This window comes from Rhinopithecus bieti, unplaced genomic scaffold (genome assembly GCF_001698545.2).
Source record: "Rhinopithecus bieti isolate Rb0 unplaced genomic scaffold, ASM169854v2 scaffold_17174, whole genome shotgun sequence".
Classification (NCBI taxonomy): Eukaryota; Metazoa; Chordata; class Mammalia; order Primates; family Cercopithecidae; genus Rhinopithecus; species Rhinopithecus bieti.
The window spans coordinates 915702-927040 of record NW_016808962.1 but is presented as its reverse complement, the minus strand read 5'-3'; positions in this window follow the sequence as shown (position 1 = coordinate 927040).

Here is an 11339-nt window from a genome sequence, read left to right as displayed (position 1 = left end):
CTCCCTCCCTCCCTCCCTCCCTCTCTCTCTCTCTCTCTTTCTTTCTTTCTTTCTTCCTTCCTTCCTTCCTTCCTTCTTCTTTCTTTCCCTCCCTCCCTCTTTCTTCCTTCCTTCCTTCCTTCCTTCCTTCCTTTCTTTCTTTCTTTCTTTCTTTCTTTCTTTCTTTCTTTCTTTCTTTCTTTCTTTCTTTCTTTCTTTCTTTCTTTCTTTCTCTCTCTCTCTCTCTCTCTTCCTTCCTTCCTTCTTTCCTTCCTTCCTTTCCTTTCCTTTCTCTCTCTTTCTCTCCTTCCTTCTTTCCTTTCCTTCCTTCTCTCCTTCCTTCCTTCCTTCCTTCCTTCCTTCCTTCCTTCCTTCCTTGTCTCACTCTGTCACCCAGGCCGGAGTGCAGTGTCACAATCTCAGCTCACTCCAATGTCCATCTCTGGGATTCAAGTGATTCTCCTACCTCAGCCTCTCCAAATGCTGGGATTACAGGCATCAGCGACTGCGCCTGGCCAGGAGGCCAGGAAATTTTTCCTTTCTTTTAATGCTCTGGGATAGTTTATAGAGCATCAGGACTACCTGGCCTCTGAAGGATTGACAGAAGTTCCCTGTGAAACTACTTGGGCCCAGTGCTTTTTCAGTAGTAGTTTCTTCATATCTTTCTTAATTTCTTCTATGGAAATCATTCTGTGTAAGCTTTCTCACTCTAATGGAAACATTTTGGTAATTTATATTTCCCTAAGAAATTTTTCATTTCATTTATATTTTTTAGTTTCTTTGTATAAAGTTCTGCAAATTAGTCTGATTACTGTTGTTGTTTTATTTTATTTTTTCTGTTGATTTATTTTTATTTATTTATTTATTTTTGAGACGGAGTCTGGCTCTGTTGCCCAGGCTGGAGTGCAGTGGCGCCATCTCCACTCACTGAAAGCTCTGCCTCCCGGGTTCACGCCATTCTCCTGCCTCAGCCTCTTGTGTAGCTGGGACTACAGGCGCCCGCCACCGTGCCCGGCTAATTTTTGTATTTTTAGTAGAGATGGGGTTTCACCGTGTTAGCCAGGATGGTCTCGATCTCCTGACCTCGTGATCTGCCCATCTTGGCCTCCCAAAGTGCTGGGATTACAGGCGTGAGCCACCGCGCCCGGCTATTTTTATTTTTTAAGTTCTGCTCTTTCAGTGATTATTTTCCTCCTGTCATTTTTTTTGAGTTTGTGATTTCCCCCTTTGCTTCTTAATTAAGTTAGGTAGTTGTGTGTCTATTTTGTTAATTTATAAAACATAATTTTAGTTTAATAATTTTTTAGTTTAATAATTCTGTTTCCTAATTAATTTTTCCTTTTTTTTCTTTATTATTTCATTACTTGAGTCTTCTTTTGAATTATTTTGTTATTCTTTTCTTGTTTTTTTGAAGTGGATTTTAATTCACTTATTTTTATTCTTTCATTTTATTGATAAAAAAAGTTTATTATTTTTATATATTTACATAATTTTAAATTATCATTATTTTAAATTTCGAGACAAATTCTCACTCTGTTGCTCAGGCTGGAGGGGCAGTGGCATGGCCATAGCTCACTGTAGTTTCAAATTCCTGGGCACAAGTGATCCTTCTGTGTCAGCCTCCCGAGTAGCTGGGACTACAGGCACGTGCCACTGCAACTGGCTAACTAAAAACAATATTTTTTTTGTAGAGAAAGAGTCTTGCTGGATCTGGCCTCAAACTCTGGAGCTCAAGTGATTCTCCTGCCTCCCAAAGTGCTGAGATTAAAGGCACGAGCCACCATGCCTGACCAGGGTGCTGCTTTAAGGCAGGAAGTTTGTGGTGATTGGTCGTGCAGTCGTAGAAAACAAATACATATTTTAATACTTGGAAGTGAGTTACTGAAAATATGTGAGTAGCTTTCGGACTGGACGGTGGGCAGAAGATGGAAGAATTTGGCATAGCATATTAGAGAAAACCCAGATTTCTGTGATCAGAGTGTTGGTAGGAATCTCAACTTTGAATACACTACCAGCGATGGCTCAGAAGGAAATGAGGTCTGTGATACTGCATATTGGAGGAAGGGGTTCTTTGTTATACAGTAGCAGAAATCTTTGCAAAACTGTCTTCTGAATTTATGTGAAAAGCAGGAGATATAAGCAATGAATTTGGATATACATCTAAGAGATTTGTAAGCAAAATGTTGAAAGTGCTGCCTGGTTTCTTTTTGCTGCTTACTGTAAGATGCAAGAAGAGAAAGATAAATTGAGGGAAGAACATTAAACAAAAAAGAACAAGAACCAGATGATATTTGATAACTCTTAGCTCTTCCAGATGGCACAAAATCTTTAAAGTGAGAAATAACTGCTGAAACCTTTCATCAAGAAAAGGCTGAGTTTATGTGAGTGTAAAATTTTTTGCTAAAACTTTAAAGGTCGGGTGTGGTGGTTCATGACTCTAATCCCAGCATTTTGGGAGGTCAAGGTTGGCAGATCGCTTGAGGCCAGGAGTTTGCGACCAGCCTGGACAATGTGGTGAAACTATGTGTTTATTAAAAATTCAAAAATTAGCTGGACATGGTGGTGTGCACCTGTGGTCCCAGTCACCTGGGAGGCTGAGGCAGGAGGATTGCTTGAGCCCAGCAGGCGGAGGTTGCAGTGAGCTGTAATCCTGACACTGCACTCCAGCCTGGGTGACAGAGCAAGACCGGGTCTCAATAAATAAAATAAAATAAAATAAAAATGTTAGAAAGATCAAAAGATTGGTGTATTCACTCACACAAAGGACCATTTTAAGAGATTAAGGACATGATCCTCTTAGGAGATTTAATGACCTCATCTCTCAATTACCTCAGCAGGCACCAAAGATTGTGTAAGGATTATCTTTTTTTTTCTATTTTCTTTTTTGTTTGTTTGTTTTGAGGCGGAGTCTTGCTCTGTCACCCAGGCTGGAGTGCAGTGGTGCGATCTCGCTCACTGCAATCTCCGCCGCCAGCGTTCACGCCATTCTCCTGCCTCAGCCTCCCAAGTAGCTAGGACTACAGGTGCCCGCCACCACGTCCGGCTAATTTTTTGTATTTTTAGTAGAGACGGGGTTTCACCGTGTTAGCCAGGATGGTCTCGATCTCCTGACCTCGTGATCCACCAGACTTGGCCTCCCAAAGTGCTGGGATTACAGGCGTGAGCCACCGTGCCCAGCTGAGTAAGGATTATCTTGAAAAAATTGTGGATGTGGTTTTTGTTTAATGGAGTATAATCCATGGAAAACCTACAAAATTCTTTTTTTTTTTTTTTTTTTAGACGGAGTCTCGCTCTGTCGCCAGGGCTGGAGTGCAGTGGCCGGATCTCAGCTCACTGCAAGCTCCGCCTCCCAGGTTTACGCCATTCTCCTGCCTCAGCCTCCCGAGTAGCTGGGACTACAGACGCCCGCCACCTCGCCCGGCTAGTTTTTTGTATTTTTTAGTAGAGACCGTGTTAGCCAGGATGGTCTCGATCTCCTGACCTCGTGATCCGCCCGTCTCGGCCTCCCAAAGTGCTGGGATTACAGGCTTGTAATCCCAAGCCTGTAATTCCCGCGCCCGGCCGGAAAACCTACAAAATTCTTTAGAAAATTGTTTCATCAGTAACACAACCAGCTTAAACTACAAGGGACAGAGAGAGAGAGCAAAAGGGAGGAGGCAGCTGGACTTCTAAAACTCTACTAGCAGGAAGTAGGCTAATAAAACTCCTCAGCAAAAAGCAAAAAGCACACACTACCTTTTATAGAGAATGGGACCAAGAGCCCAGAGGGCAGAGCTGAGAGCTAGAAAGAATTATTCTCAGGCTCTGAAACTTAGTCAAGAACTCCCATTTTTTCTGGTTGGATTTCAGAACTATTGTGGACTAGGGAACCCCTTTTTATCATTGTATTTATTAAACCGGAAGGTCTTGAGCTTTTATGCTATGCCAGCGTATGTTGAGAGTTTTGAGAACCTGGGACCCGTCTCTCGTTTTACGTGTCAACAGATGGGAAGGACTTGTGTTTCAAGAGCTGTACTTAATGGATTATACCCAGGAGCCTTGTGCAAATTGGATTGAGATGATAACAATCGTAAGAATTTAGACTCTGAGCTGAGATTAAGAGATATAGATTAGATGATGAGATTTTGGTCATTTTGAGCTGATGCAGTAATGAAACCCAGATAACCCTTCCTTTGACTACTGACCCCTGATACTGTGAGATAATAAATAAGCATTGATTGAAGCCAGTATGTTTGTGATAGTTTCCTATTCACAGTAGAAATCGAATACAAATATAGGCATACATTTTTCCACTGCTTCATGGTTGTTTTCCCTGGGGAAATTAACCTACATTGATTTTCATGACATTTTGTTTTCTCATTTTCTGTACAGTTCTCTATGGACTTTTGTTCCTTTAAAAAATATTGTGTATCTTATCAGGATCTAGTGTAACTAGTACGTGTAGCATATGATGGTTTTTCAATCAGTCTAGCAAAATACAGGTATCTTAGGGAGTCTTCTTGGTTTGTTTTGATGGTGGGGATGGGTTGAGAGTCCCCCGATTTGGAGCTGTCCTTTTTATCTTGCAGGATCGAAATTTGTCTTTGCTCCTTTACCACCTCATTGCCAATTGGCACATCTTCCTTCTTTTTTTTTTTTTTTGAGATAGAGTCTCACTTTGTCGCCCAGACTGGAGTGCAGTGGCATAATCTTGGCTCACTGCAACCTCTGCCTCCTGTGTTCAAGCAATTCTCCTGCCTCAGCCTCCCGAGTAGCTGGGACTACAAGTATGCACCACCATGTCCAGCTAATTTTAACATTTTTAGTAAAGATGGATTTTTGCCATGTTGGCCAGGCTGGTCTCGATCTCCTGACCTCAAGTGATCCACCTGCCTAGGCCTCCCGAAGTGCTGGGATTACAGGAATGAGCCACTGCGCCCAGCCTCCTTCTTATTTTATAAGAAGAGATAGGCATGAAAATGTTAACAATGATTGTTTCTGAGGGATAGGTTCTTATTATCATTTTGCTTATTTTATTTTAAAATTTGCCCACATGATCATGCTTTCATAATATAAAACCATTAATAGTAATAACAATAATAATACCAGCTACTAGTTATTATTGGCTATTTTTACCTGATGTATCAAGCAAAATACTTTCTGTAAATGATTTTATATATTCTGTGCAGCAATATTTTTTCGTAGGCATTATAATTCTCTTTTGAGCTTTAGTTAACTTAGCTAGATGGCAAAACTACAATTTGATATGTCACGAAACAAAACAAAATTTAAGTGGAAATTCTAGAAAACTTCATTGGGCAGAGGGTCTTTTCTCTTTCTACTTATTCTTCTTTTCCTTCTCCTTACTATATCTTCATTGTGTGACTAACACTTACTGAGAGCTTACAATGGTCCAGGCACTTCACATTCATGATCCTTTATAATGCTCCCCAAAGCCATATAGAATCAATGCATCATGATTAAATTTTTATAGTCAAAAAACCAGTTGACAGGACTATTAGGTAGAGGATCTGTATTTTGAGTGCAGATTTCTAGGCATTTCCAAGTATATTTGTAGTTATCATAAAAATTCTGTGTTTATAACTATTGTTATCCTTTCCCCTTCTTTGTCCATGTGCAAAAGAAGAGTCTTAGAGATACAATTTACCCAAGAATGCTCAGTCATATGCAGATGGCAAGGATGTGAGCCGAGGTCACAGATGTGAGGAACTCTTTCTCCTGCACCACGGTTACATCTGTGCACAGTAGAAGAAGTGGATTATATAAACTAATTTCTCAAACTGTTTTATGTTAAATGAGAGGCACTAGTGATCCTTGGCTGCACCCAATATTTTGTCTTATGACTTACAAACACTCTACTTAATTGACTGTGGATATGGTAAGTAATTTATCCACTCAATGAACCTCTTGGTCCCGTAAACCCAAATTATATTCAATTTTGGATAAGAAAATGTTTGATTAGGCTGAGTTTAACATTTCCTTTTCCTTAGTACATTCCACTCCTGGGTTGCTGTTACCACAGAAATAAAAAAAAAAAAAAGCTTTCTAAGCAGTTCATTGGTCTGGGTCAAATCCTGTCCTCAGCCTCACACCTGGGTCATGACTCACATTGAACCAAAATGCTGAAGTCTACTTTGAGCAAATAATTATTTACCACTGTTCTGAGTCCCCCTCTCCTTCAATGGCCTGAACAAGACCAAATTATGTTTTCAAGATAATATAAATCTTTTCCCACCTGTAAGATTGGTTGGGCACACACAATATTTCTTTACTTTTACTTTCGATGAAAGCATCACTGTCTTTTCTTTTAGGGAAAAATTCTCATATTGCCACTCCAGAAAGGTAAATGTGAAAACATGGATGCAGAGAAATGTTGACTTTGCAGCCAGGCCTGAGATGGAGCCTTACTGTGAGGTTTGACCCAGCTCCAAACTAAGCTGCTGCAGTCCATGGTCTGTGTTACGATTCCATGACTGTCTCCTGGTTACACTCCGGGTATGTGGCTTCTTCCTGAGGAGCACTCAGCTAACTACTAAAAGACTCCAAAAAGAACAGCCTAATTTCTGTGTGGTACTGAAGAGATATTTTAATCCTAAGTAAACAAGTATAAGGTTCAGTTATTGAATAATGGCCCAGCGATGTTATTACCTTGCCTCTCAGGCTCTTGAAACAATTCGTACTTTCTCAGATCCTTTTAAAGTTACCAATGGCTTCTATAAATACAAGTCAATCCAGAAACAGCTGCATGAATTTGTCTCAACACTTTCCTTTTCCTTGCAAACTTTGGTCTAGAACTTAAAAACATAGGAAAATATATAAACAAATTTCTAAACAATCCTGCTATAATCTCAAATTTAGTTTCATACATTAGAACTAAAGTGTAGCAATCTAATATGAGAGATTAAAACAGTCTTTTGTTTAGTACTATGATATTATCCAGGTAAGTCGCTAAAAATCTAAAAGTAGCAGCACATAATACTGAGAATGCTTCAATCTTTGTTACTATGCGTGAAAGACAGGGGGGACTAAAGTTATGAAAAACAGGGACAAATGATGCTGAATCTGAAATTAGAAGACTTTTCGATTAAAACTAATAATGTAACAGCCAGATTTTGTGAGGACCATTTTATTCAATGGGTAACATTTATCTAGCAACTGATAGGTGCCCACCCTTGTGCTAGTTTCCAAGGGAACCGAAAACAGAACATACTTTCTGCCTTTTGTGTGTTTAGTTTCCTAAGACCTTGTGAGGAATACACACTCTGCACACATACATTCTGATGCGCGTACCCACCTTAGCTTCACGAGATGGTCCCTCATCCAAATGCATTTGATCCAAATGGAGGATCATTCATGAAGAGATTTTACTGTGTTCTTAATGGACCTTTGAGAAGAATCCAGAGATTTATGTGGGCTTAACAACCTCGAGTTTCCTCTCTCAACATCCAAGACAAACATCTATCTATCAAGGTCACAGGTGTTGTTGCCACTGAAATACCACCTTCAGCATATTAAAGCTTCAATTTCCAAAATCTCTTTAGGTTTTAGGAGGAAATTCAATGACATTTCTTCCTTCACACAAGATAAATTAAAAGTTTTTGACAGAAACTTTTGTTTTGGTGACTCTAGTCAGAACAATATATTGCCAAACTTTAACAGAACCCATTTTAAGAACATATTTTCTGACACTACAAAAACAAACAAGGCCAGCAGTAACCATGAAAAGGAGTTTCCTCATATTCCTCCTTTGGGAACATCCTGAAGAAAGTGGGGTGTCCGATTATATTGGGGTCCTAAGGACTTAGTTCAGACGAAGTGAAAAGTCTCAGAACTATGTTCTCCTTCAAGGATTTACAGGGTTAGCAAGCGGTGGCTCCCTCTGAGTGTCTCTGGAAGAAATAATGAGTTTTCACTGACTGACTTTTTTGGACTGGGTATGCAAAACTGTGAAGAGATGAGAGACATGTCATCCAGAAAGCATGATTGATGGCAGGAATTCTTATCGGAATGGAGCAATTCATTCCTAATATTAGAGCAAATTCCAGAGGAAGACACCGGTTGTTTGAAATTGTGCAGGTTACGTTTGTTCAGAAAATTCACTGACATGTTGTGAAAGTCTTAGATCTGCGTTCTCTGTGGGAAGTATCCTTTCCAGGCCCAGTTCTCATTGGACTGATGAGTGAAGTCAACTCTATTTTGATTTCCCAGTTCTTATTGGTCCCTGAAGGGACACTAACGCATAAGGAATGCAGATCCACTGACACCTGTTTCTTCTCTTCATCCCTAGGCTGGGTAAAACAACTTTTCACTTTTGCAAGTCTCTGAAAGTTCCATCTTATCTTAACCTTGCCCATACCTCTGACAAGTAGATCCTTTAATAAATTATCCTCATTTGAACCTTTGGTGACTAGGTTTCTAACTTTGGAGATGAGGGAACTATTGGTTGTAACAATCAAAATAAAGAATGTCTGAGAAAGTTCATGTTAAAGATTAAATGAAAAGTTTCTCTTTTAACCCGTTGAATTTCGGGGAACTTCAGACCACTTACTTGCAATTATTCAGCAGCAGTTTGTTCGTAGGGCTCCAAAGATCAGGAGAGAGGTCCGTGAGAAAGATGTGCATTAGGGATTTATCAGTCATACAGAAAGGAGGTGAGATAGGGTTGATTGATGAAATTGTCTAGGAAAGTGTAAAGAACAGGAGAAACAATGGACCAAGGGACAGGAGCATTTGAATGACAGAGGAAGAAAGAAAAGTAACTCATAGAATCAAGAGTTAACAGTTAAGAGTTTCAACAAGGAAGGAGATGTCAGAAGAGCTGCAAAAGAGAGATGCACTGCGATGTGGTTGGAGAACTGCTCACGGGACAGGGGGAAGCTGTAGGGTTATTGGCGGCCTCAGGGATTCCATGCTCAGTGGGGGAATAGGAACAGAAACTGGACTTGGGTGCTGGGTGAGGCAAGTCATGGGATTGGTGAGTATAGTCACCTCTATGTCAGTTTCCATTATTCCAATCTTTCCACATAAAGTTTGTGAGATAGGATTCTCAGGACTCTACTTGTTTCCTGTGATTTTGGATTTACTCTGGTTCGTGTGACCATGGTCAGAGAGCCTGGAAGATGTTTTGTGAGCAGATCATGAATACCCAGTGAAAACCTACTAGATAGTAGCCACTAAAAATGATGCTTTCCATTGCACTGTTACACCACTACATCAAAAGATTAATGCATACTACAATGTAACCCTCTCAGTTGTTCTTTCACAGGCTTTCTCCTTGAGATGACAGGCATCTGGATAAATGATAATTCACATCTTTTTCCTGATGTTTCAAATGTCTGGATGGATCATGGCATGTGGACAAAAATCTATGTAATTAACCTGAATATTCATATTTCATCATGTGATCTTGTTACACTAAAGGTAAAGCAATATAATGCTTCTAAATCTTGCCAAATGAATGCAATCATGTGCATCAGATAATTTGGATTAAGAAACAATAATAGTTGTCCCTTACTGTACTGTTTTAAAAGCCTCTCTCACTAAAATTTGGAACATTTGTATCACATATGAAAAACTTTAAAATAGCTTTGTAAGTAGTTATTCACTAAAGTAATGTCAAAGATTCAATTTACGTTTAATAGTCAATAAAAGTAGGTGTGCTAATTCATTTTGCTACCTGTGAATCTGGCTTGAAGCTACGTCTGTAGGTTAATAAATACACTTATTTGAAAATGATGCTTTAATTGAGTCATCTGATTAAATTTTCATAACATAAAATGTTGATGGTATTTATTTCTGTTTTATAAGCAGGAAACAATCACTAAGTGGAAGTGCCAGGATTGCAACTTAGGTTTAACTCCAGAACTTCATTTTCTTTCCATCACATCACACTGTGACCTTGATGACAAGGCTCACAAATTGTTCTCGCATTGCAGATGATGGATCTAGTGTGTGGTCTAACACATTTAGTGCCAGAGCCAGGATTCTGGCTTGGAACGAGAATTCTAACTGTTGGCTCTTTGAGCTCCACCACTTTGACTATTTTCAGACAGCAAATAGTGCACTGTGCTTGTACTTGAGGAGCTTGTATTTGAACTGTACTTGGAAGGTGGATTAACTTTGTTAAGCAGAGGTGGCCTTTAGTTAGAACTATTTTTGACAGTGCAGCAATGGGCTTATAACTTAATAAAAATATTATGCAAACCCTATCAACTTTACTGCTTGTAAGTACTATCAACAGCTAACTAAATTCTTGAAACACATGAAGCTTTTAGTCATAAGAAAGCACAGACTTTTAAACTCATAACTCAGGAAAGCATTAATGGCATTTTTATAGGAACAATATAGAAAATCATGGTATCTACTTAGTATCTGGGGGAAGGGAGAGAACACATAATGGTCTATATTCAAGAACACTGTCTTTAGTTTGATTACAGTTCAGTCCCTTATTTCTGTTTGGTCAACATATGATTTATATGTTACAGTATGATCAAACATTGCATCAAAGTATAAAAGTATAATTTTCAAAAGTTAAAAATGTTTTAGAGTGAGAAGGGTGAAAAGGTGTCAAGATTCCATTCAAATAATAAATGAGAGAGTCACTAATTGATAAAAAAGAGGATCTAATGAGCATTTTCAAGAACTGAATATTTGTCATTTGGAAAAAATTAGAGTAAGATTGATGGGTTAGATACGAACTTATTGATGTCCTACCAGACAGAAAAACCTTTAATGTTAAATTACATTATTTGAGACCAGGAATTCGAGACCACCCTGGGCATCATGGTGAAACCCTGTCTCTACAAAAATATAAAAATTAGCTTGGTGTAGTGGTGCACGCCTGTAGACCCAGCTACTTGGGAGGCTGAGGTAGGAGGACCACTTGAGCCCAGGAGGTCAGGGCTACAATGAGCCAAGATTGTGCCACTACACTCCAGCCTTGGCAACAGAGTGAGGCCCTGACTCGGAAAAAAAAAAAAAAATTATTTTCCATCCTAGGTAGAAATCTACAAATTGACTTAACTTCACAGTGTCTGAGTGCCAATCAAACAGGAAATAGCAAAGTTATGGCCAGCTACCATTTTCTGATCTCCAAGTTTTGGATGCTGCTTTCAAAGTCAAATCCTAAAACTATCTAATGATCTATTTAATAATTTCGAGTATAATTACAGGGCCTGAATCTAATTAAATGAATGTTTATTTATGCAGCAAGCATGCCACTAAAAAGACTGAAATGACACGTTAAGTGCTTTAAATGTTGAAAATACTCACTTTTATTATAAAACTGTTTCTTTTTTTAGATCTTTAGACTCAGGCTAATATATGTATATATATGTATATATTTTAAAATTTGCCTCGAA